The sequence below is a fragment of the Microcaecilia unicolor genome, chromosome 3 (assembly GCF_901765095.1).
Source record: "Microcaecilia unicolor chromosome 3, aMicUni1.1, whole genome shotgun sequence".
In the NCBI taxonomy this organism is placed as follows: Eukaryota; Metazoa; Chordata; class Amphibia; order Gymnophiona; family Siphonopidae; genus Microcaecilia; species Microcaecilia unicolor.
The window spans coordinates 383,676,859-383,703,954 of NC_044033.1; the positions used below are offsets into that span (position 1 = coordinate 383,676,859).

Sequence of the window (27,096 nt, forward strand, 5' to 3'; positions counted from 1 at the left end):
TAGCTTAGTGGGGCCTTTTCTCTCACTCTGGGCTGGGTGGGAAGGATGGGTAGAGGCATGGACCTCATTTTGAGCATCTCGTGTAGGCTTTCTCCCATGATCAAAAGAAAGTTGGATGGGATCAGGCATGGAGGGACCACAGTTGCTTCAGCAGATCAGCTGTGTTTTCTGTTCTATATGTAGACTCCCCTGCATTGTTGCAATCCCATACACCAGTGAAGCCTCCCTTCTAGGATGTGCCAATAGTTAACAAATATCTCCTCCTGCCATCCTGGGATTAGTTTTGGGCTAAGCTACAGGGATCTGACAAACCAGTAGCCCATGGAATCGGGCTTTGTCCCCAGAAGGACAAGAAAAAGGCCTTTTTGTCCACTGAAAGGGCCTCTCACACACCGCTCCAGTTCTGTCCAGCAGTTAAGCTGCAGGCTGTGGCATATGCCTTCTAAACATGGGGTTGCAGTCCTTCCTGGGTTTGCAGCCAGGCTTTAAGAACAGGCTTTGCTTGAGGCAATATTAAGCTAGTCCCCACCCATTGCTCATTTACAGCTCTGATATTTGGATGCTGTTCACTCCTATATACATTTTCTTTCCACAAATTCTTATGGACATACATATTTCCATGTGCCAACATCCAATTCCTCATCTTCTATTATTCTACCACTAATGATGTAACTCACAGCTGCTGGCTCCCATGTGCCATGACCTTCTTTCCCATGATGCAGCATGATCCTCCATCTTAGGACATCAGCATGGGAATGGTAGCCATCTTGGCAATGGTATTTTTGGTAGGAAAAGTCCCAAATTCCATAAAACAAATTTTCACTACAGTCCAGAAGTTAAAAACCACAAAATGAAAACACAATTATCGCTGGTAAGGTCCCAGGTTTGATGCCAGTTCTTAGTCAGTACAGCCATGCAGAACATGGGATCTTTCATGTAAGTTCTCCTTGAAGGAAAGAATACGTAACTACAGACTACCTTCAACAGAAAAAAGGGGGAATAGTTAACAAAAAAGGTGTAGCAATAGGTAGATATGAACATAGTTTTGATGGCATATAGCCTTTTCCTATTTTATCTTTTTTTGTTGTTGAAAAGATAGAGTTGGATTCTAAACCCCAAAGAGATTATGGAAGACTGACTGGCTAAACCTATTGCTGCATCAGGAATCTCTCCAAACAGTAGCAAGATCTGAAATGTATGGACAGTTGCAGCCTTGCAAATTTCCTCCATGGAGGCTCATCTCAAGTTGATTAGCAATACAATCATAGCTCGGACACTTTCTCTGGGCTGTGACCTTCTTACAGATCCTTCAAGGCACTTCTCAAAACCTTTTCTTTTCTCTGAAGTTTTTGGCCCTCTCTCTCTTAATTCCCTTCTATCCTCTCCACCTCTCTAGTCTTCACGTCTAGCTATTCTTTTTTTTTTAGTTGTTAACCACATAATCAGTATTGATGGCTCCATTGTGGAGGAGTAGCCCAGTGGTTAGAGCACCAGTCTTGACAGCCGGAGGTGGCCAGTTCAAATCCTGCTGCTATGCCTTGTGATCTTGGGCAAGTCACTTAACCCACCATTGCCTCAGGTACAAAAGTGGATTGTGAGCCCTCCAGGGACAGAGACATACCTAAATGTAACTCACCTAGAGCTACTACTGAAAAAGCTGTGAGCAAAATCCAAATAAATAAATATCAAGTGTTAGAAATAAAATAAACATGACCCACAAGATTCAAGCTTTCCTGGGCATAAACAAAGAAAATGTAGCCTGCTAGCCATTTAGATAGTGTGTGTTTGGTAATGGTAGTACACCTGGGGTACAAAAAATAAAAAAGCTGGATGGGCTTTAGTCTGCTCCAAACAGAAGACAAAGGCTTGTTTGTAAGCCAAAATGTACAATGATTTTTCAGCTTTGTGGGCATGAAGTCATGGAAAAAATGTTGGCGGGATGATTGAGATGGGAATCTGCAATGGGACAAAAAGTAGGACCTAAACAGCATCAATCAAAAACTATCCATTATCAAGTGTTTAAATTGAAACTGCCTGAATTCATAAATTACTGTGTGGAATGACAGAAGGTATCAAATTATTTTTAAACATAACAAATTAGGTCGAAAGACCTCCAAGGATAGTCATATCCATGTAGTTCAAATGCCCATCCAAAATGTCAATTGTTTACCCTCCTAAAGGAAAAACAGTGTTGATGCAATTGTTGAACAAATATGCTCTTTAAAACATTTTCAATATTTGTAAATCAGTGTAAACATCCAGTCTCAAAGCCCAACTTATATAGCCATGCACAATTTGCAAAACCTTGGTTCATGAATTTCAAAAATATGTGAATAATAGTTCAGTATATACCTAAATGGCCTCCAGATACAACTGAATATGACAGCATTGTATTGGGCAACATAACATTGTATTTATCTGCCACAGCACTGTCTAGTTAGTCTCTTGAATCAAAAGATTCATTGTGCCATAAGCCCGACACCAACCATATAGAGCTTGAAGGTGTTTTGGAAGTCAGCCCACCTGCTTCAGGGGCTCTTAGAGCTTCTGCAAACAAAAAACAACATTAAAGAGTTTAATGGGGCCATAAAAATATGAGATCCTTTACCTTTATAGGGATGCTTGCCAAGTTCTTTAGCTGTTGTAAACTCACCTCAGCAGTGTTAGTCAACCATTGTATATTGTATATCTTATCTACCAATGATCATAGTTCTCGTGTTTGATCAAGTGGGCTTTTAAAGAGCAGAGCTTTAACCTGCATATAGCAGAGGACAAGGGCATCATATCACATATATCACACTCATTGTTTTGCATGATGACAAATCTCTGTGATAAAGTCACATCCAGGATAGTTGGGTTAAGGCAGTTTCTGTCTGAAATACAAGTCCCAGAAGGCATTGCAGGCAAGGAGCCAGTGGGTGAGATGAGGAACCCGGACTGGACTCCTAGCTGCAATAGGGGAAGACATGGGTGTAAGCTGGCAGGATGTGTAGAGTGGCTGCCACTAGGGGGAAAGAGAGATAGGAAACCCTGGGTGCAGGAGATTCTCATTAGTCTAATGCTTAACTCAGCTGGTATGGGTGTGAGGGAAGCTAGTGGAAGGAGAATGATTGGTTATGAGAGCAGAAGCCAGGGATTGATTAGGCAGGTGGGAAGGAGTCCAGGAGGAGTTCAGTTCGGGAGGAGAGAAGCAGTTGCAGGCTGAAAATCCTTGGGCAAGAGAGATCCCTAAAGTACTGAAGCAGGCTGAAATCCCTTGGCTGTGAGGAAGTCCCTAAAGTATTGAAACCTCATGAAAGTAAAGGCTGCTTTGTGATTGAACTGGGATGATGAACTGATTGAACTGTTTGTCTTGGGAATTGAACTACTGTTTATTGTGCACTGGATAAAGAGCCCAGACTGAAGCTGACTGTGAGCCTGTATTGAATCCTGGTAGGTGCTGGTAGCCTACTGCTTAAAGGGGACTATTTGCCACACACTTTCAGGTGGCTTACATGTGCTTAAGAACTGAAATATGGATCAATTATAACCTTCTCAGCATGCGTCCCGCCCGCCCTCGCCGAAAGGAAATGAAGTCAGAGGCTCTGACGTAATTTCCTTTCGGCGAGGGCGGGCGGGACGCACGCTGAGAAGGCAGGGAAGCGGACGACGGAGGAGCTTGATGCCTTGACTAGCGCCGCCCACCAGTTCGCCGCTGCGACTTGGTTAGAGACAGTGAGTGGAAGGGAGTTTGACATGGGAGAGGGAGGGAGGAGAATCGCTGGAGAGGGGGGGGGGGGAGAGGGGAGGGAGGAGAATCGCTGGAGAGGGGAGGGCAGGAGAGGGAGGAGAATCGCTGGATGGACCTGTGAAAAAAGGTGCCGGTACGCCGTACCGTTGCGTACCGGCACAAAAAAAGCACTGATTATAACATTAACTAAACATTTGTATACTAACTAAACAGTACCTGGGAAGATCAGGACATATAATTCACCAAGCATCAGCAAAGAGATCTGTCTCTCTTTTCTCCCAGGCTAAAAATGAAGCAACAGACAGGAAAAACAGCTAGGTAATTTCAAACACCAGGCCAATCAGAGCCCAGTCAACAACTTTTAAAAGTATACTGCTCACAGTACTGTCAGCTCTTTCTATCCCTTTCATCCAGGGTTTATCCTTTCTCTCTGCCACTTCCATCCACCATCTGCCCTCCCTCTCCCATCCATCCAGGGTCTGCCCTCCTCCCTCTCTCTCCCTTCCATTCAGGATCTGTCCTCTCTCTTCTCTCTCTTTTCATCCCCCAGTTCCAGCCCCATTTTCCCACCTGCCCCTAGTTCCAGCCCCGGCTGACTTCTCCCACCTGCCCCCCCTTTTCAGCCCCAAGTTCCAGCCTCATTATCCCACCAGTCCCCAGTTTCAGCTCCTAGTTTCAGCCCCAGCTCTTTTCTCCCACCAGTCCCGAGTTTCAGCCCCAGCCCCTTTCTCCTTGTCCCCTTTTCAGCCCCCTGTTTCAGTCCCCAGTTTTAGTCCATTCCCCCTTTTCAGCCCCCAGTTCCAGTCCTAGCCTCCCTATCCCACCTACCCTCCTTTTCAGCCCCCAGTTCCAGTTCCCTTCATCCACCTGCCCTGAATTACAGCTCCTATTTTCAGCCCCAGCCCCATTTTCCCATCTGTCCCCCTTTTCAGCCCCAGACCCATTCTCCCACCTGCCATTGCCCTAGCCCATTCTCCCACCTGCCCCCTTTTCAGCCCCCAGTTCCAGCTCCAACCCCCTTCGCCCATCTGACCCCCCTTCTTCCATCTGAGCCCACCTTTTCAGCCCCATGAGTTCCAGCCCTAGCCCCTATTTTAGCTATTAGTTTGAGCCACAGCCCCCAGTCCCCACCTGCCCACCCTCAGCTCCCTCGACAGCTCCCTTCTCGTTTCTGCCACCTGGCGCCCTGCATTTTTAAAATATTTGAATCGGTAGCACATCTGTGAAAGAAGCAGGTCGCCTCGGGCCTTCCCTTGCTGTGTCCCGACTCCCACCCTCCTCTGATGTAACTTTTCTGTGAGGGCGGGACACAGTGAGGGAAGGCCCGAAGCAACCAATGCAGGGTGCTGGGCACCAGAAACAAGAAGGGGGTTGTCGAGGGAGCTGAGGATGGGCAGGTGGAGACTGGGGACTCCGGAGGAGAGGCAACAGCGGCAGCCAGAATAGAGGGACTGGAGTTATTATTTACTGAAATTGATGGGGTTGAAGGTGGAGGAGGTTGGAATGAATTTAGGTTACCCACATGGAATGAATTTGTTAAATGTTTTTCGGGCTTGCATATAGGGAGCATCTTGGACCCAGTGCCTCTTTCTTGGGTCAGGCATTTGCACTATGGTTTATTGCCTATGGCATATATGTTGATTTGTAGGAGTTTGGAAGAGGGATAGTTCCAATCTTATAGAAAAGGCAGTGGTGAATCCAATGTTGAAGGGATCTATCAAAACAAAGATACAATGGATGTTGCTAGCTATAGACCCCTCTGAACATTGAGGCTCTTTGCGAAGTTGATTGAAAAAATAGTGTTCCAGCAGTTAGTAGATTATGTGGAGATGTTGAGTCTTTTCCAATTGGGTTTCTAAGAGGGTTATGGAACGGAGACAGTTTTAGTTTGTTTATTGAGTGATGTTTGGAACATTTGCATAAGGGAAAGGTGGCACTGGCTGTTTCTTTAGATTTTACAGCCATGTTTGATGTGTTGGACCACCAATTACTATAGGGTTATGTGATAAAGTGCTGGCTTGGTTTGCCTCATTTCTTTGGGCTCATTCATTTTTAGCACAGGCTAGAGGTGATAGCTCCACTATCCATAATGTGAATTGCAGAGTACCTCAGGGCTGTGCTCTATCACCCGTTCTGTTTATTTTTGACACCATTAGTGCAGGTAAATTCAACAATTTCCTGTTAATGTCTATGCATACATGACGATATTTTAGTGGTGGGTTACTGTTCTCCATCTGCTACTACTACTGCTTATCATTTCTATAGCGCTACTAGACGTACGCAACACTGTACACTTGAACATGAAGAGACAGTCCCTGCTTGACAGAGCTTACAATCTAATTAGGACAAACAGGACAAACAAGAGATAAGGGAATATTAAAGTGAGGATGATAAAATAAGGGTTCTGAACAAGTGAATAAGGGTTAGGAGTTAAAAGCAGCATTAAAAAGGTGGGCTTTTAGCTTAGATTTGAAGACGGCCAGAGATGGAGCTTGGTGTACCGGCTCAGGAAGTCTATTCCAGGCATATGGTGCAGCAAGATAAAAGGAACGGAGTCTGGAGTTAGCAGTGGAGGAGAAGGGTGCAGATAAGAGAGATTTACCCAGTGAACGGAGTTCCCGGGGAGGAATGTATGGAGAGATGAGAGTGGAGAGGTACTGAGGAGCTGCAGAGTGAATGCACTTATAGGTCAATAAAAGGAGTTTGAACTGTATGCGGAAACGGATAGGAAGCCAGTGAAGTGACCTGAGGAGAGGGCTAATATGAGCATAACGACACTGGCGGAATATTAGTCGTGCAGCAGAATTTTGAACAGATTGAAGAGGAGACAGATGGCTAAGCGGGAGACCTGTGAGAAGCAAGTTGCAATAGTCTAAGCAAGAGGTGATAAGAGTGTGGATGAGGTTTCTGGTAGTGTACTCAAAAAGGAAAGGGCGAATTTTGATGATATTATAGAGAAAGAAACCATTGCAGGATTGTTTGCTTGTGGTGGAGGATTGGTTATCACAGAATAGGATGATTTTAAATGTGGAAAAGACTACTGCCTGTTGATTGACAGGTCATTTACCTCACCCAGATATTTTGCCCCCATTTTTACAGGGTAAGGTCTAGCCTGCTGAGGTATTCCGTTACCCGAGGGTCTGGATTGACTCTGGTTTAAGCTTTGAGCATCAGACTTTCCAGGTAGTGAGATCAGGGTTTTCTCTATTAAGGCTGTTGAGAGAAGTGCACCCATATTTTGATGAGACTACTTTGCATGGATTATTTTCTTCATTCTTAGTTGATTTCTACATTAGATTTTGGCAATGTGGTTTATATGGATGTTTCTTGGTGTGTATTAACATATTTGTGCACAGTGCAAAAAGCAGGCATTAAGTTGTTGGGAGGTTTGACCAGGAGGGACCATGTGACCCCATTGTTTGTTAAGTTTCACTGACTTCCGGTGGAGTTTTGATCAGTGTATAAAGTATTAACTATGGTTCATTGTGTGCTGGCTACAGATTGGCCAGGTTATTTGGCTGCTATATCGCAGCATTATGTTCTTTCAAGGTGTCATGAAACACCTAGAGCCCACCTGGGGGGTTAACCCTGCAGCCACCTAAAGGGTCTGTCCCAGCACTGCTAGGTTCGCTATCACCTGCGTACATGCTCTGCACTGGCATACCCTTCCACTTGCCTGCTGGGCCCCATTTGCCTCTGGGTGAGTCTCCCACCCGGAAGTTATTTCCCTAGTGGGTTCTAAGGACACTGGGGCCACAATCCCAGGGGTCCCACAGTTCCCAGAAAACACCAAAGACCAAAACACAAACCACCAGGATTCTTACTCTGTCCAGGACAGCAAAGTCAGTAAACTAATAAGGTTTATTGTCAGGAAACTGAACAGTGAACAGTAAGAGGAAAAAATTGTGGAAATATAGCGACAATAACAGGTAAATCAAACAGGTATCAGTATTAAAACTAACTAAACATTTACTTACTACCTGAGTAATACCTGTGGAGTTCATAGCTGCTCACAGGTTATAAAATATAACTGCTCACAGGGCCTCAGTGAAGAGATTTTTCTCTCTCCTCTCCCTATCTGAGAGTAAAGATTACCTTACAGGTTAGGCAGGCAAAAACTGTCACTTCTGTACCAACTTTACAAAAAAAAAAAAGACAGACATCATCTGCTGGCCAAACAAGAGAAATGGACTAGGGAAAAAATATGTCATATATTTCACATAAGAAGTTACAGACATAAATCTCCTGTTTCGTCATACAAGGGTGCTGAGGTCTGGAGAATTGGGGCTACTTGCACTCCCTCTTCAGGCCCAAGCTGATCTTTCATCCACTACAGCTAGTGGATTTTTTTGGTATGCCCCGGTTTTATGGAACCAACTGCCTAGGGAAATTTGAAAGGAAAAATCTTACAGCCTGTTTAAGAGAAAATTTTAAAAAAGTATTTGTTTACTAAATTCTTGGGGTTGGTAACCTAATTGCACTTAGAGGACAGTTAGCCCATAATTTTTATTTTTTTTAAATATAAGTGCGATAGTTTAGCTACTTTTGGAGAGTATGTTTCCTTTTCTGTCTTTTACTGGTGTTCCTTTCTAACTTTTATATATTTTAATTGTATACCACTCTGACTTGTTTCTCAAAATGGATGGTCATTTAAAATATTAAATTATTAAACTATGATCAACATTGAATTTCATAGTACCTAAGCCGAAAAGGTCCAGAATATTTCAAAAATCACACAAGTAAAGCAGACAGGTTGAAGTTTTTAATTATTTTACTGTTGTGCATTGATACACTACCACATATCCTTAATACATTAAAAAATGACAAATCAATAGAGTCTGTAGCGATCAGTGTGTGTGTGTTTTAATGCTGGCCACCACAAGCATTTTATATCTGGATTCCAGTACTGAATATCTGGGTATGTATGGCCATTGGAACTTATTCTGTTACTGGCTGATATTCAGACCAGTACCTGGGTAAGTGTCCAGATAAAGTTAGGCCAGCCTTTATGATTTCTTAACTTTATCTATTAGTGGACAGTTCCAGTGTTGCCCTGACTCTGCCTATGGATCACCCCAGCACTAACCAGATACCTCTAGATTCTACATATGGTGCTCAGATTTGCATGTCTAAATTTGGGTGTGTTCCTAAGATGCACATGCAAATTAATTGGCAAACGAGCTGTTAACCATCAATAACTGATTGCTAACAACCAATTACTGAAGTTCATTGGCACCCATTAGAATTTGCGCACACATCATGCTATTCTATAAGGGAGTATATCTAACTCCCCAACGTGTATCTCAAAAGGGGGTGTGACCAGGGCACACGGGGGCATTCCAAAAAGTTGCACTTGTAGTTGTAGAACACTGGCCAAGACTTACTAAGTCTGGCACTTAAAGTTTGGGCACAGGAATCGGTGCTAAGTGTTATTCTATAAAGGGTGCATGCCCTTTATAGAACTGTGCTTAGCGTCAATTTTTTTCCAGTGCTCATTTTTGAGTGCAATTTATAGAATCTGGCCCATAGTGGCCTGGCGATCTGCGATGATATTCAACTGCATCACCCAGTTAGATGCCAATGAATATAAGGGGCAGAGTGTGCCATCCGGGAAAGGGAATGGGACTTGATATACCGCCTTTCTGTGTTTTTTTTTGCAACTACATTCAAAGAGGTTTACACAGTATATACAGGTATTATTTGAACCCGGTGCAATGAAGGGTTAAGTGACTTGCCCAGAGTCAGAAGGAGCTGCAGTGCCATCTAGAAGCCTTCCTACCTGGTTAAATCTCTTTTGAATATTACATCCTCCCGCCCCCACCGGAGAAATTACATCTAAAATCAAAGTTCTCCACCTAACGTTTTTTTTCCCTTGATGGTTCTTATTCTAGTTTAAGCAGATGGCTTAAAGTCAGCAGTTGCAGTACCCTACTCTCCAAACTTGAAGTGAAGCAAACTTAGAGCTGACCTGATACTCTACCAATTCCCTTTTCTTCATATAAACGCTTTCCATTATACCCATTGCAGAAAGAGAGCGAGGTAGTAGTAGCAGCAGCGACTGTGATAAATGAGCACGTCCGACAGCTTGAGTTTACACCGTCACTATGGAGATCAACGAACTTCGGCGCTGTATGTGGAGCGCGCGCCGAAAACGCTCCCGGGGCTGGAAAGTGTGAGACTACTTCGCTACCTGGCCAGCCTCCGGCCCTGTCCGGCTCCTGCGGGGGAGCGAGGGAGAGGGCTGGGTAGAGCGAGCAGCCGCGGCCTGACGATCGCAGCGGGAATGGAGGCCACGGGAACTCGACGACGCCTCCGCCCGAGATTTGTGTTGTGAAGCCAAGTGAGTTCCACTTTGCCTCTTCACACTTCGGTTAGCTATTAAGGAGGTGGTCGTTGTTTAACAGCATTCGTGTGCTTTTATTCTCGTCGCTTTTTCCACTCGTTACCGCTTGACGTGTTCTTCGGCAAAAACAAGCAAAAAAAAAAAATGAATTTGATAAGCACCAGCGTTTGAAAGCGTTTAACATGATGTGACTGGCAATACAGAGCACCTTTAAATCTTCAGGTGAGCGACTTCTTTTATTTTTTTTTTTAGAGAGTAATAGAGAAAAGTCTTAAGTCTGGGTGGGTGGGAGGGATCTATCCAGACAGCTTCTTTCTGGGCTTTAAACTCATTCCAAACATATCCAGTGGTATAGTTGGCATGGGACAGATACAGAGATGATGTGCATTATTCCTTCGAGGGGGGAACTCTGTATAACTAAATAAATAAATGCAAGCAACACTAACCATAATGATTGGGGTTGAGATCCGACTGCTGCTGCCTGCTGTTGTGCAAGTCATTTCAACCTTCTCTTACCTCAAGTACAAACTTAGGGCTGGATACAGCAGAAAAGTGCATTAAGCCTTGAAAAGAGTGGTATTCAGAGGCCTAGCAAGGTGGGTGCAAGGGTGATGAAAGATTCCACATTAGGAGTCACCAGCAAGGAAAGGGATCATAGGTGTTATCGTTGATCATACGTTGAAACCCTCTGCTCAGTGTTTCGGCGAGGGCTAAGAAAGCAAATAGAATGCTAGGTATTAGGAAAGGAATGGAAAACAAAAATGAGCAGTGTTGCCAGGTGGAAAATTTTTTTCCCACCCAATCCAGCATAAAACCCGCCCAAACCCCGCCCCTGACGCCCCCGCCATCATCGCCCCTGCAGTCACCAGCCCCGCCTCCCCCGTCACCGGCCCCGCCCAAAACGTCACTAACCCCGCCCAAAAACGTCACTAACCCCGCCCCCGCGGCCGAAAAAGCCGCCCAAAAAACCGCCCTGAAGCCCAAAAAGCAGCCCAAAAAACCGCAACCCGCCGCGGGAAAACCGCCCACCTGGCAACACTGAAATGAGGATGTTATAATGCATTTGTATCGCTCCGCAGGGGCGTAGCCAAACAGTACATTTTGGGTGGGCCTAGGCAAGAAGTGGGTGGGCACCAAGTGTTCTCCACCCCACAAAAATATCTCAGCTGGTGAAAAATGCTTCTCACCTTGGCAGTGTGCAGCAGGCAGGCGCTGAAAACTGAGAATGTGCAGGTGCCGGTATCATGGAGAGTAGTGTTTTCGTTACCATCAGGGGGGAGTCTTCAGCTGGCACAGATTGGGATCCCCACCAGTTACTGCTAAATGTGTATTACTGTTGGGTGGGCCTGAGCCCTATGTGGGTGGGCCCTGGCCCACCTGTGGCTAAGCCACTGCTCCATAGTATGACTGCACCTCGAATATTGTGTGCAATTCTGGTCACTGCATCTCAAAAAAGATATAGTAGAATTAGAAAAAGTACAGAGAAGGGTGATGAAAATGACAAAGGGGTTGGGACAGCTTCCCTATGAGGCAAAGCTAAAGCAGCTAGGGCTGTTCAGCTTTGAGAAAAGACAGCCGGGGGGAGATATGATAGAGGTCTATAAAAGAATGAGTGGAGTGGAACAGGTAATAAATTTGAATCGCTTGTTTACTGTTTCCAAAAATACTAGGACTAGAGAGCATGCAATGAAGCTATGGAGTTGTAAATTTAAAACAAATCTGAGAAAATATTTCTTAAGTCATCATGTAATTAAACTCTGGCATTCGTTGCCAGAGAATGTGATAAAAGCAGTTAGCTTAGTGAGATTTAAAAAAAGGTTTGGTTAGCTTCCTAAAAGCAAAGTCCACAAGCCATTATTAAAATGGACTTGGAGAAAATCCACTGCTTATTCGTAGCATAAGCAGAATAAAATGTATTGTACTGTTTTGGGATCTTGCCAGGTACTTGTAACCTGGATTGGCCGCTTTTGGAAACAGGATGCTGGGCTTGTCTGTCCCAGTATGGCAACACTTATGTACTTATAAAAGGATTTCCGATGGCACCGACGCTTATTTTTCAGCAGTCCGCCATGTCTACGTAGTGTGCGCATGCGCCTACATAGTCCACTCTCTGCTCCCCTTGGTGTCACAACCTGGCTATGCTTCTGGTATAGATGTGTGTCATAAGTTAACCTTCGCCGGCAGCTATGTTGCTGTATGCACTTTTGTTATCTTGTGCCTATGAAGAATTGAGGGTTTAACCCCTGACGAAGGCATAAATACAGAAACTTGGCCAAGTTGGGTCATTTACCAATAAACTTTGCTTGTGAACTTGAGATTTCTCCTTCTCTGGGCTATCTCTGCTTTGTTTTTGTGCAGAGTATGTTACTGTTTTTGATGCACTGGGCAGGGCCTGTCTACCATTTAAAAGAGAAATCCACTTATATGGCATACTGCACTGTGCAGGGCTGGGCACTAACATTTTGGAGATGATGGTAGACGCAGGAGCAAATGTGCATTACTCCTGCCTCTTTTATAGGTGTCCGGAGGGCCTTGGTGGGGGGGCAGTCCCCACTAGACACTAGGGGACGCTATTTTTAGTGGGGGTTGGGGGTAGCACTAACTTGAGCTGAGTTGTACAGGGAAGGGAGTGTTGGGTTAGACTGTTTATTTTGCTGGCAGTTTGCTTTTTTTTCTGAAGGTCACCTTACCTGTCAGTGCATGAGCGAGTCACTGCTCACGCACTGACAGGATGATATTTTTTCAGTGGGCTATAGATTATTGTTGTGATTGTAATGTGGCAGTAATTGCCACATCCAATTTTTTGCGGCTCACAGTTAGAATCTGTAGAGTCAGTGGCTCTACCCCTTGGCTTTCTTCCTGGGCCCTCTTGTATGCATGCCTGAAGAAAACAAAAGTACCAGCTTACATCTGAGGGTGTTTGCAAATAAATATTAGTAAAAATGTTTTGCAATACAATTTTTGCGAGGCTGATATTTATGCACAGAACAACCACTGGTGTGTGTTGGCACTTTCATTTGGACACGTGCAGATTATTGCTGTTACCGCCTGTCTATGTTTTAAAGTTGGAAGATACTTGTTCTGGCTGCAGAAAAAAAGAAATCACAAGAAGTGCATGAATTCCTCTCACCCAATCTTTCTATATTGCCCCTGATCTGACAAAACATTTCTCACGTGTTGGATGTCTATAATTAAGTTTTATTTCAGGTATACTGCACTATTTCCCATCCCCTGTCTCTCTTTTTCCTATCAGCCACATGAAGGAATTTCTGGCTGGTCACATGCTCTGATGGGGTCTCATGTTGCTAAGGCAATTCAGATACCTGGTATATCCTGTTACAAAAGTGAGTTACAGGTATGACAAGGACCAATTGCAAGCTTCCAGCACATATGAAAGTCCCAATTACAAGTCTCCAGCCCATATGCAGCACCTATGATTGGTCCAGGGTAGAGGAGAGATGGATTCTCACAACAGCCTTTAAAACCACGCTGCAGACAAAGGAACTCTGAAAAAACTAGGCTTGGAGAGAGAGTTTCAGATCCGTCCAATGGCCTATGGTTTTTCCCGAGGGGGGTTTTACTTTTCCCCCTTGATAGAAGCTAATTCTCTATAACTATGAATCTTTCTTTCATTTATTCTCTGCTTTCTCTCTGTTCTGTTACTTTTGTATGAGGAACAAACTTTCTTCTTCCTTTCTCTCTTATTTATCTAATTAGTCTAATCCTATATAATAAAACTCACCCTCAACGTTCTGAGGACACTGACGTCGGTGTCACTTCCTGCGGGCACTTCCTTCGGGTTCGAAGGGTTTGTGGTGGTGAAGCCACTGAAATCACTGGGTCTGGGCCCCGCCCTCGCATCAAACGTGATGACGTCGAGGGTGGAGCACTGGCGTCAAAGATCGAGGGCGGAGCACTGGCGTCAGTGGATGAAGGTGGCGTGCGTTGACGAGGTGCGGAGCAATGGCGGTGAGTGGCTTCACAACGCCAAAGGGGTGGGTAGGGAGGGGGGGGGTTAGGGAGGAAAACCTTGCTAGTGCTCATTTCATTTGCTCCAGAAACGGGTATGTTTTACTAGTTACTTATAATTACCAGAGGTACTGATGTTAGATTTTGTAAGTTTGTAATAACTTGAAGCTGATGTCTGATGCTGTGATGGTGGGTGAGTAATTAATTAAAAAGACTTTTAATTCTCTCTAATTCCTGTGTCATCTTTTCTATAATATTTTGTGATATTTCATAATTTTTTAGTGAATAGCTAACCAAATTGCGCAGCCTAGAACATGGGCTTGTCAAAAGCCACTGTTTCCTTGCATGCATTATAGTGGAATACTTAATGATCTCATTACCATACATTTTAATGCAATGTGTGGCCATGTGTACCGCACAGGTTAACACATCTGGTCTTCTTTCTACATTGCTCAACCAGTTTCCCACAAGTGAAACACTTATAACTGGGGCAGTTTTCCTGGCGGGGATGGCAGCTAATGGTCTCCTACTGTACTCTTCCCAAGTCCCCAGTGAAGGTTCCCCCAATCTTTTCTGGAATATCAACCTTCCAGTCTAAGGGGTTTAGCTATCTCTTTCCCTAATAGGGGTATTGGGGGTTTGTTAGGTGCAGACACTTCCTTACTATCATCCCACGCTTCTTCTGCCTCCATATATCCCTTTGTAAGTAAAGTATCCTCCTCTATTGACCCTGGTCCTTGTTTATTAACCCAGGATTTTATAGCAGAGGGCAAAATGGTGAGAAATTGCTCTAAAACTATGGCCTTAACCAAGTCCTGTGGGTTTTTATTTTCTGGTTCTAGCCATTGGGAGGCTAAGTCCAACAATTGTACCACAGCTCAGGGTTGATCTCCTCTCTGGAAGTTATGGGCTGTAAACCTCCTATGATAATTCTCTGCTGTAAGGCCCAACCTATCTTGTATATCTTCACGGTAAACCTGGAGGATGTAGTGGGGCAGTTCAGCAAACTGAAGAGTAGCAAATCTCCTGGACCGGATGGTATTCATCCTAGAGTACTGATAGAACTGAAAAATGAGCTTGCGGAGCTACTGCTAGTGATATGCAACTTAACCTTAAAATCGAGCGTGGTACCGGAAGATTGGAGGGTGGCCAATGTAACGCCAATTTTTTAAAAAGGCTCCAGGGGAGATCCTGGAAATTATAGACTGGTGAGTCTGACGTCAGTGCCGGGGAAAATGGTAGAGGCTATTATTAAAAACAAAATTACAGAGCACATCCGAGGACATGGATTACTGAGACCGAGTCAGCACGGCTTTTGTGTGGGGAAATCTTGCTTGACCAATTTACTTCAATTCTTTGAAGGAGTAAACAAACATGTGGACAAAGGGGAACCGGTTGATATTGTGTATCTGGATTTCCAAAAGGCGTTTGACAAGATACCTCATGAAAGGCTACAGAGGAAATTGGAGGGTCATGGGATAGGAGGAAATGTCCTATTGTGGATTAAAAACTGGTTGAAGGATAGGAAACAGAGAGTGGGGTTAAATGGGCAGTATTCACAATGGAGAAGGGTAGTTAGTGGGGTTCCTCAGGGGTCTGTGCTAGGACCACTGCTTTTTAATATATTTATAAATGATTTAGAGATGGGAGTAACTAGCGAGGTAATTAAATTTGCTGATGACACAAAGTTATTCAAAGTCGTTAAATCGTGACAGGATTGTGAAAAATTACAAGAGGACCTTACGAGACTGGGAGACTGGGCGGCTAAATGGCAGATGACGTTTAATGTGAGCAAGTGCAAGGTGATGCATGTGGGGAAAAAAGAACCCAAATTATAGCTACGTCATGCAAGGTTCCACGTTAGGAGTTACGGACCAAGAAAGGGATCTGGGTGTCGTCGTCGTCGTCGATAATACACTGAAACCTTCTGCTCAGTGTGCTGCTGCGGCTAGGAAAGCGAATAGAATGTTGGGTATTATTAGGAAAGGTATGGAAAACAGGTGTGAGGATGTTATAATGCCGTTGTATCGCTCCATGGTGCGACCGCACCTTGAGTATTGTGTTCAATTCTGGTCGCCGCATCTCAAGAAAGATATAGTAGAATTGGAAAAGGTGCAGAGAAGGGCGACTAAAATGATAGCGGGGATGGGACGACTTCCCTATGAAGAAAGATTAAGGAGGCTAGGGCTATTCAGCTTGGAGAAGACGGCTGAGGGGAGACATGATAGAGGTATATAAAATAATGAGTGGAGTGGAACAGTTGGATGTGACGCGTCTGTTCACATTTTCCAAAAATACTAGGGCTAGGGGGCATGCGATGAAACTACAGTGTAGTAAATTTAAAACAAATCGGTGAAATGTTTTCTTCACCCAACGTGTAATTAAACTCTGGAATTCGTTACCGGAGAAAGTGGTGAAGGCGATTAGCTTAGCAGAGTTTAAAAAGGGGTTGGACGGTTTCCTAAAGGACAAGTCTAAACCGCTACTAAATAGACTTGGGAAAAATCCATAATTCCAGGAATAACATGTATAGAATGTTTGTACGTTTGGGAAGCTTGCCAGGTGCCCTTGGCCTGGATTGGCCGCTGTCGTGGACAGGATGCTGGGCTCGATGGACCCTTGGTCTTTTCCCAGTATGGCATTACTTATGTACTTATCTACTTTGACTTTGCTATAGTCCAATGCCTGGGTGGCATCTAATGCTCTATAAGTAGCTTGGACCTCTCCAGTTTTGGTAAGGAGGCAAAATAATAACCCAGTGTTCAGGTTGCCACTTTGCACCGTGGCCACCTGCTCAAAAGTGGCCAAAAAAGCTTCCGGGTCTTCCTCGGGTCCCAACTTAGTAAGGGGCAAATCCCTAGGCCATTCCACATGAGAGACCCCCAACTGCTTCATCGGAAAGTCTCACCTCAAAGTCCCCTTGGGTCTCTTGTTTATGGAGGCCAGATGCAAGGTTTTTTTTACTTCCAGGGTCTATGCTTGCAGCAATTGCAGTAAAGTTGCTGCTGCTGTGCCTGTTGTTCCAAGGCTCTTGAAAAATCAGAGGTCCATTGCCTCTTGTTGGGTTTTCATCTGCTCCATGACCCATTTCATAAAGGCGTCTGATGCCATCTTCCTGCAAATGGGAACAGGAGAAAACACCAAGTGCCATTTCTTTACACTCTGGGTGTGCTGCCCTTGGGTACTAGGCCCCACCCAAGCCCTACTTAGAAACCCTGCTCTCTATCCTCAACCTGTATCCCCAAGGTACTCTTACCAGTGGTACAGGTGAGTCTGTGCTTTGTAAGGGTCCATGGGCTATTCAGCACTGGATGTGTTCTCATCAATCTCACCAGTGCCACAACTTGAAATGCACCACCCACCTGAACATGTGGGCTGTGTCCATGAACACTTTCCTCTCACACTGCCCACCCATCGGTGTGGGCCGGGTATCCAGGAATTCCAAGGAAAAATTATAACCCTGAGTCAAAGTAGATCCATAAATCCTTGGCAAAAGTCCAAATCAAAATGGTGAACTTCAAGCAAAACAATAATCCAAAAAGAGGTGCATCTGTGATCCTCTCAGCACTTAAGAATCCAAGAAATAGTCTATCCACAATCCTCCACAGCAATAAAGGGTTCCTGAAATAATCGATCCATCCATCTATGAGGCTCAACAGCACTCCTTGATTCCTTCACACTCATCTCTTACAAGGAACAGAACTATCTCCAACACTGCAGACCCACCAGGTCCTGACTTGGCTCTCCCCTTAAGGCAGGGGCGTAGCCAGACAACAGATTTTGGGTGGGCCTAGGCAAGAGGTGGATGGGCACCAAGTGTTGTACCTCCCCCCCCCCCCCCCCCCCACCAAAAAATATCTCAGTTAGTGGGAAAGCACTTCTTTCCACCTTGGCAGTCTGCAGCAGGCATGCGCTGAAAACTGAGCATGTGCAGATGCCGATATCATAGAGAGTAGCATTTTAGTTACCATCAGGAGGAAGTCCTCAGCTGGTGGAGCTTGGGATCCCCACCAGCTACCACTAAACGTGTGCAACTGTTGAGTGGGCATGAGCCCTAAGTGGGTGGGCTCTGGCCCACCCAGGCCCACCTGTGGCTATGCCACTGCCATAAGGTCAGAGTAAGTTTCAATTTTTCATTGGTCCATTCCTCAGTTGTCTTTAACAAATCCTGGGTTCAAAATAGTTTTATCTTTTCTGTTTATGCACTTTAAAGTGTTGTAAAATATTTTAAAGTGCTTAAAATGTGCTCAGACCATACTGTTTACACCCATTATATCCCCAAGAGGAATATGTGGCGGTGTCACAATGGAACCATCATTGCACATTGTTGGTTTATGTAAGACTAGCCGTTAAGCCCGTAACAAAGGGCTAGTTTTTTGTTTTCCTATGCCCCCCCCCCGTCCACCAACCCTGCTCTCTCACCTGCCCTCCCCCCAGCGTGTTTCCCTCAGTTCCGCCCCCCTCCTTTCCTCCTTGCTCCCTCCTCCTCCGATTTCCACGCCCATGTCCAAGCCCTCCTCCCTATTGGGCTGTACTGCTGGTGGAGGCGGGGCTTGGACTTCTACACTCTTAGCGTTCTGAGTGACTCTACTGCGCATTTGCAGGTGATTCGGTCACTTGCCGTTTATATGTTTGATATGTGGGGGAACTGAGATCAGGGTGTCATGAATTAGCATATACCTCCTTTAGGTTCAAATAAATACTGTACTGTATGTTTTATTATTTATATATTGGATGGTAATAGAAAATGCACCATATTATATGGGTAGAGGCTTGAGCTTAAGCTTAATAATATCTAATTTGAGTAGTTTATGATTTATATATATCATGTTATAGATACATGTATATACTGGTGGTAAAGATCCATTTAGGCTCAGCTGTATGTACATACACAACTAGGAGGTGGAACATCGTATGTGCAATGATGGTTCCATTGTGACACCACCACATATTCCTCTTGGGGATTAATGGGTGTAAACAGTATGGTCTGAGCACATTTTAAACACTTTAAAATATTTTACAACACTTTAAAGTGCATAAACAGAAAAGATAAAACTATTTTGAACCCACGTTTGTTATAGTAAGTTTATGGTTTGACTTGGTTTGTTGATTTTGTTCTTCCTGATTTTTTGTAATTTAACAAATCCTGGTCAGGATAGATCATTCCCTCCCTTTTCCTTTATCAGGGTCTTTTCTCCCTTCCTTGGTCCTGTTTGTCCTGAATGTCCACAGTTTGCCTGCCTAGTCAAAACTATATTTATTTATTTATTTATTTATTTATTTATTTATTTATTTATTGCATTTGTATCCCACATTTTCCCACCTTTTTGCAGGCTCAATGTGGCTTACATTATGCCGTAAAGGCGATCGCCATTTACGGAATGAGAAATACAAAGTAGTGTTACAATAAAGTTTATAGATGTTAAAGTACAATATAAAGTAAATTGGATAAACAGTTCATTTCAGCATAAGAGATAAGGGAGTAAATTGTTAATGTTCATTGGTGGCAAATTGATTGAAACAATCAGGTGAAGGGAATACAGTTTCATCTGTTCTGATGGAGTTTAGATGTTAGGCCATTGATGATGGGTCATTAAGGTATGTCTTCTTGAACAGGTTGGTCTTCAGTAACTTCCGGAATGCTTTTAAGTCGTGCATTGCTTTTAAGGCCTTTGGTAGTATATTCCACAGTTGCGTGCTGATGTAGGAGAAGCTAGATGCATATATTGATTTGTATTTAATTCCATTGCAACTTGGGTAGTGGAGGTTCAGGAATGTGCGTGTTGATTTTTTTGTGTTCCTGGTTGGCATATCTATGAGGTCTGACATATATATCGGGGCCTCACCATGAATGATTTTATGAACCAGGGTACAGATTTTGAACGCAACTCGTTCCTTCAATGGAAGCCAGTGCAGTTTTTCTCTTAGGGGCTTAGCACTTTCGTATTTCGTTTTTCCAAATGTAAGTCTGGCTGCAGTGTTTTGAGCAATTTGGAGTTTCTTAGTGATTTGTTCTTTGCATCCGGCGTAAATGGCATTACAGTAACCAAGTGGCTTAACACCATTGATTGTACTAGGCTGCAGAATATTTTACTTGGGAAGAAAAGTTTAACTCTCTTGAGTTTCCACATTGCATGAAACATTTTCTTTGTCATATTTTTCACTTGGTTTTCTAGTGTGAGATTTCGTTCAATTATAACTCCCAGAAGTTTCAGGCTATCCGAGATAGGAAGGGTATAGTCTGGGGTGTTAATAGTAGTTTGTTTGCAAATTATATGTAAATTATATGCAAATTAAGTTGCTCGTTCACTCACCGGGTATCTATCGTTCCCTCCCAGCACTTAGGGAATTATATTCCTAGCTTGCAAAAGGGTTAGTCTCTCCCCCCGCCCCCCAAAAAAAAAAAAAAAAAAAAATCACCTCACTCATAGATAGCTTCCCTGATGGCTACTTCCTCCTACATGGGAATCCCAAGTCTTCTTAACTGTAAGGGTGTGCCATGGGACTAACTTCAGATCTAAGTAGTGACTCTATAAGGTCTTGGTGTAGGGTATCTGCAGGACTGGAGGTTCTTTTCTCTCTCCACGACAGGATATACACCCCATCACATGTAGGTACTAACCTAAATATTAGCTGTCAAAGCTGACCCCACTTCCGTCCACACATGTTACACCAAGATTCTTAACATGAGATCATTACTGTAGCAACTGTCTTTTCAGTACAGGAGACAGTAGTGTGTAAATCCTATACTAGGTAACTAACACAGTTTAGAAGAAGGGCCCCAAAGTTTTGACAGCCTTTCTGTTGTCATAACTTCATCCAGATAGTTATATGGTAGACAGACTAAATATTGCTGCTAATCAAATAACTCCAGGAACAGTGTCACTTCACCCTCAGTCTGCCCCAGCACTAATTAGTATTGGGGCAGTTTGCAATGATTTTCAGTGGCATTATAGGGGGAATTCTGTGTATGGCACTGAAAAAATGAGCACCAAAAAAAACCATGCTTAGTGCTATTCTATAAACCTAGCCAAGAGTTAGGTGTGGTTTATAGAATACACATATACTCATCCCATGACTAAAATTTAGGTACAGCCATTTATACTAACAAACCTGATTTAAATGCCCATGCCTAACTTAGGCGTGGATTGGGCATATTATATAACACTGCGTGTAATTTTTAGGAATGCCACGGCTCGCCTTTGCCCATCCTATGGCCATTCCCTCTTTTGAGATCCACACTTTAGAATTTATCCGTATCAGAATACACTTAGAAAGTTGTGCATGTAAATTCTAATTAGAGCCAATTAGTGTCTAATTGTTTTTGCCCTATTAGCACCAATTGGCTTGTTAATCAGTTAAGATGTGCGTGAATTTGACCACAATGCCAGATTTGCACATGCAACTTTCATCGCCGTATTTAGAATTCCCCCTTATCTGGATAATGCCAATGAAAATTGATCACTGGCCCTCATCAGCAACACTTATCCAGGTAGCTACCCACTGAACGCTTCTGAATATAAAGTCGACGATATATCACCAAATGGCATGTCTTTTTTTTTTATTGTGATTATTCTATCATTTACATTTATGCAATAAACATAAATCACACATATCACATGATAATATTACAGAAAAATACGTTTAGAGGAAAAAGAAAAAAAAAGTTTCATTTTACTCCACATTTGTTGATCCAAGAACAGGAAAATAACTTAACCTCAGATAATATCAAAGTAAACTATTTCTTACTCAAGTAGACAGAACCAAGAATATCGCTAACCGGTATAACACTGTACAATCAAGAATTACTGCAGCATTATTCTTTTGTTACTATAAATGCTTTTAACTTCTCTGGTCAAAATAGACTTCCATATCATCAAGCTGATCAATCCATAGACTGGTGGGTTGTGTCCATCTACCAGCAGGTGGAGATAGAGAGCAAACTTTTGCCTCCCTATATGTGGTCATGTGCTGCCGGAAACTCCTCAGTATGTTCTCTATCTCAGCAGGTGGTGGTCACACACAGCAGCAGCTCTGGCTAGGCCTCCAAGCCTAATTTTTAGGTTTTGTTGAGTGCCTGGGGTTGAGGGCTCTTTTGAGCAAGTGCAAACCTGGTGGTGCCAGGTCCCTCCTTTTCTCCCCCCTCCCGCTGGCTCCGTTAAAAAAAAAAAAAAAAAATTTTGAACGGCCTTTAAGGCGTTTATTTCGACGTTTATTTAAGCGTCTATTGCAGCTACTCACTGAGACACCAGGTCGTTACAACTCGGAGCGGACAGCAGGTAATTTTACCTTTTTATAGCGGGCGGGGGTTCCCCGATTCTTCTCCTCGTGGCTCATGGCGTCGGAGGGCGAGGGCGCAAAGGGTCGCTCCCCGGGTCGCTCGAGCGCTTCTAGAGGGGATGCCGGGGTCTTCAAGCCGGATTCGCCCTTGGTGGGTGACAGTTTCGCGACCGATGCATGTCCCGGTCCTTCCTCCGGCGTGGCGGTTTTTCCCGCCATAAACGCCCATCCCCCGCTCCTCGCCTCCGCCATCTTGGCCGGCCACGCGGCTCGGACGGCTTCTTCTTGGGCCGCCCTTGAGGTTGGAGACATTAATGCCATGAACGCCCTTAATTTGGGCGACGGCACAGAAGCGGCTAAAGTTAAGAGCCGTTCTTCCCGCGCGGCTCCTTCGCGGAGTTTCGCGCCGGACGCCATTTTGGATGCGCAGCATGTCTCTCCCCCGCTATTGCGAGCGCCGGTTGAGAGCGCGCCTAGGGCTGTTGCCCAGGCTGCGGAGGTGCACAGTCTGGGGGGTTTCTCCCCCGAGTTTGTTTTGCTGCTGCATCGGGCCTTCCTCATGCACAACGCTGCCCCCGCTCCCTCCTCTGGTAAAGAGGTTGAGGTTCCCAGAGGTAAACGCCCTCGGGTTGATTCCCAGGCCTTGGAGGAATTTGTCTCCTCCGATGTAGATGAGGGCAGCGTGTCTGAGGTCTCCCAACGGTCCTTTGCGGATTCCTTGGAGGAGACGGATCCCCGCTCGGCTGGAGCGGATGACCCCTCTGCAGCGCGGCTTTTTCGCCCGGAGGATTTGCCCAACCTGTTGTTACAGGCCATGGACACTTTGAAGATATCCTCTCCGGAGGACGTCTCTCCCTCAGCCCCTGTTGGCTCTGCCATTATGCTGGGGACTAAGCGCCCGCCTAGAACCTTCCACGTGCATGATGCCATGCACACCTTAATTTCGGCTCAATGGGATGTCCCAGAAGCGAGCCTTAAAGTGGCTAGGGCTATGTCCCGCCTCTATCCTTTGTCTGTGAGTGAACGTGAGGCCTATCTGTGGCCTACCGTGGATTCTTTAATCACTGCGGTGACTAAGAAAACGGCATTGCCGGTGGAAGGTGGCACGGCCCTAAAGGACGCCCAAGACAGGAGATTGGAGGCGGCCTTAAGGTCGTCCTTTGAGGCGGCTGCTTTAAGTTTGCAGGCCTCAGTTTGCGGCTCCTATGTGGCCAGGGCGTGCCTGACTATGGTGCAGCGGGCTTCCCCCTCGGATCATTTCTTGAGGAATGATTGGCCAGCCCTGGAATCGGGCTTAGCCTATTTGGCAGACTTGCTGTATGATGTCTTGAGAGCCTCAGCTAAAGGCATGGCTCAGACTGTCTCTGCGCGGCGGTGGCTTTGGCTGAAACATTGGTCTGCTGACCACGCCTCAAAATCCCGCCTGGCTAGATTGCCTTTTAAAGGCAAGCTGCTCTTTGGGGTCGAGCTGGACAAAATCGTGACTGATCTCGGCACGTCTAAGGGCAAGAAGTTACCGGAGGTCAGGGCTCGGGCTAGTGCTCGTCCCGGTACCTCCAGAGGACGGTTTCAGGAAGCCCGTCGGTACCGCCCGGGCAGGTCGGGTGCTTCTGCCCCCTCTTCCTTTAAGAGGAATTTCTCCCCCAAGCAGCATTCCTTTCGCAGAGACCGCCGTCCCGGAGGTGCTCCCTCCGGTCCTCCCCCAGGGTCTCGTACCCAATGACGGGGTATTGGTCCACGCCCCAGTGCAGATTGGAGGACGGCTGTCCTCGTTTCTGGGCGAGTGGACCACAATAACTTCAGACGCTTGGGTGCTGGAAGTCATCAGAGACGGCTACAAGCTAGAGTTCTGCCGACCCTTAAGAGACGGGTTTGTACTCTCTCCCTGCAAGTCTCCGGTCAAAGCTGTGGCAGTGCAGCAGACTTTGGACAATCTGATCCGCCTGGGTGCGGTCGTTCCGGTGCCAGAAAGTCAGCTTGGCAAGGGGCGTTACTCCATTTACTTTGTGGTACCAAAGAAAGGAGGTTCTGTCCGGCCTATCCTCGACCTCAAAGGGGTCAATCGGGCCTTGAAAGTGCGGCACTTTCGCATGGAGACTCTCCGCTCTGTTATAGCGGCAGTGAAGGCAGGGGAGTTCCTGGCATCCTTGGACATCAAGGAAGCGTACCTGCATATTCCCATCTGGCCTCCTCATCAACGCTTTCTGCGTTTTGCAGTCCTGGGCCGACACTTCCAGTTCAGAGCCCTCCCGTTCGGGTTGGCTACTGCTCCGCGGACCTTTTCCAAGGTAATGGTGGTCATAGCGGCCTTCCTGCGAAAGGAAGGAGTACAAGTCCATCCTTATCTGGACGACTGGTTGATCCGAGCCCCCTCTTATGCAGAGTGCGGCAAAGCTGTGGACCGGGTAGTTGCTCTTTTGAGCTCCCTGGGATGGATCATCAACTGGGAGAAGAGCCAGCTGCGCCCGACTCAGTCCCTGGAGTATCTGGGAGTTCGATTCGACACCCAAGTGGGCAGAGTGTTCCTGCCAGACAATCGGATTGTCAAACTTCAGGCTCAGGTGGACCAGTTCCTAGTAGCCTCTCCTCTTCGGGCTTGGGACTATGTGCAGCTGTTGGGCTCTATGACGGCCACGATGGAAGTAGTGCCCTGGGCCAGGGCTCATATGAGACCACTACAACACTCTCTGCTGCAGCGCTGGACTCCGATGTCGGAGGATTATGCGGTGCGTCTTCCCTTGGATCCAGCAGTGCGCAAGGCGCTGAGCTGGTGGATGCAGACAGACAAGTTGTCTGCGGGAATGCCTCTGGTGTCCCCAGAGTGGATTGTCGTCACGACGGACGCCTCGTTATCGGGCTGGGGAGCCCACTGCTTGGGAAGGACAGCGCAGGGGCTCTGGTCTCCTGCAGAGGCAAAGTGGTCTATCAACCTCCTGGAACTCAGAGCCATTCGGTTGGCGCTTTTGGAGTTCATCCCGGTACTGGTGTTCAAGCCTGTACGGGTCCTGTCGGACAATGCCACGGCTGTGGCCTATGTCAACCGCCAGGGAGGTACCAAGAGCGCCCCTCTAGCCAAGGAAGCTATGAGTCTATGCCAGTGGGCGGAAGCGAACCTGGAACAGCTGTCAGCGGCCCACATTGCCGGAGTCATGAATGTCAAGGCGGACTTTCTCAGTCGCCATACCTTGGAGCCCGGAGAGTGGCAGCTATCTGCTCAGGCGTTCTTGGACATCACGAAGCGCTGGGGCCAGCCGAGCCTAGATCTGATGGCGTCATTGGCCAATTGCCAAGTGTCGCGCTTCTTCAGCAGAGGACGGGACCCTCGATCCCTGGGAGTAGATGCTCTTCTCCAACAATGGCCGACACAAGAGCTTCTCTATGTGTTCCCGCCCTGGCCCATGTTGGGCAGGGTGCTAGACCGGGTGGCAAAGCATCCCGGCAGGATAATCCTGGTGGGTCCGGATTGGCCCAGGCGTCCCTGGTATGCGGACTTGATCAGGCTCTCAGTCGACGATCCTCTGCGGTTGCCAGTGGAGCAGGGCCTGTTACATCAGGGTCCCGTGGTGATGGAGGATCCCTCCCCCTTTGGTCTTACGGCCTGGCTATTGAGCGGCAGCGTCTGAGGAAGAAGGGCTTCTCAGACAAGGTCATCGCCACTATGCTGAGAGCGAGGAAGCGCTCTACTTCTACTGCTTACGCCAGGGTTTGGCGTATCTTTGCAGCGTGGTGTGAAGCAGGCTCTCTTTCTCCTTTCACTGCTCCAATTTCTTCAGTGTTGACGTTCCTGCAAGAAGGTCTGGACAAAGGCCTGTCGCTCAGTTCCCTTAAGGTCCAGGTAGCGGCTCTGGCTTGCTTCAGGGGCCGCCTGAAGGGTGCTTCCCTGGCTTCGCAGCCAGATGTGGTGCGCTTTCTCAAGGGGGTTAATCACCTGCGCCCTCCTCTGCACTCAGTGGTGCCTGCGTGGAATCTCAACCTGGTGCTAAGAGCATTGCAGAAGCCGCCGTTTGAACCCTTGTCAAGGGCATCTCTGAAAGACCTGACGTTGAAAGCAGTCTTTTTGGTGGCTATCACTTCAGCCAGAAGAGTTTCCGAGCTCCAGGCGCTCTCATGTCGAGAGCCTTTTCTACAGTTCACTGAGGCAGGAGTGACTATTCGCACAGTGCCTTCCTTCCTGCCCAAGATTGTTTCTCGCTTCCATGTGAATCAGCAGCTATGTCTCCCTTCCTTTCGTAGGGAGGACTACCCAGAGGAGTACTCTGCTCTTAAATATCTGGATGTGAGACGAGTCATCATCAGATACTTGGAAGTGACCAATGATTTCCGGAAATCGGATCATCTGTTTGTCCTGTTTGCAGGTCCTCGTAAGGGTCTGCAGGCTGCTAAGCCTACAGTGGCAAGATGGGTCAAGGAAGCCATTGCAGCGGCTTATGTGGCCGCAGGGAAGGTGCCGCCTATCCAGCTGAAGGCTCACTCCACGAGAGCTCAGGCGACCTCGATGGCAGAGGCCGGATCCGTCTCCTTGGAAGAGATATGCAAGGCGGCAACTTGGGCTTCGGCTCATACATTCTCCAAGCATTACCGTTTGACTGTGGCTGCACGGGCGGAGGCCCGGTTTGGAGCTTCAGTGTTGAGGTCAGGGATTTCTATGTCCCGCCCTGGGTGAGTACTGCTTCGGTACATCCCACCAGTCTATGGATTGATCAGCTTGATGATATGGAAGGTAAAATTATGTATAATCATACCTGATAATTTTCTTTCCATTAATCATAGCTGA

General features: G+C 46.1%; 1 protein-coding gene across 3 annotated transcripts in view; it reads left to right on the forward strand.

Moving 5' to 3' along the window:
• Positions 1 to 9,875: 9,875 nt before the first annotated feature.
• LOC115467017 (cell division cycle 20.2, cofactor of APC complex-like) overlaps positions 9,876 to 27,096 on the forward strand; it is a 177,004-nt gene continuing 159,783 nt past the window's right edge. For 2 of the 3 annotated variants that reach the window (XM_030198657.1, XM_030198659.1), the window contains exon 1: positions 9,876 to 10,295. The gene's annotated coding sequence lies outside the window, so the exon portion shown is untranslated. The remainder of the gene's footprint in view (positions 10,296 to 27,096) is intronic. The other variant, XM_030198658.1, reaches the window with a different exon arrangement.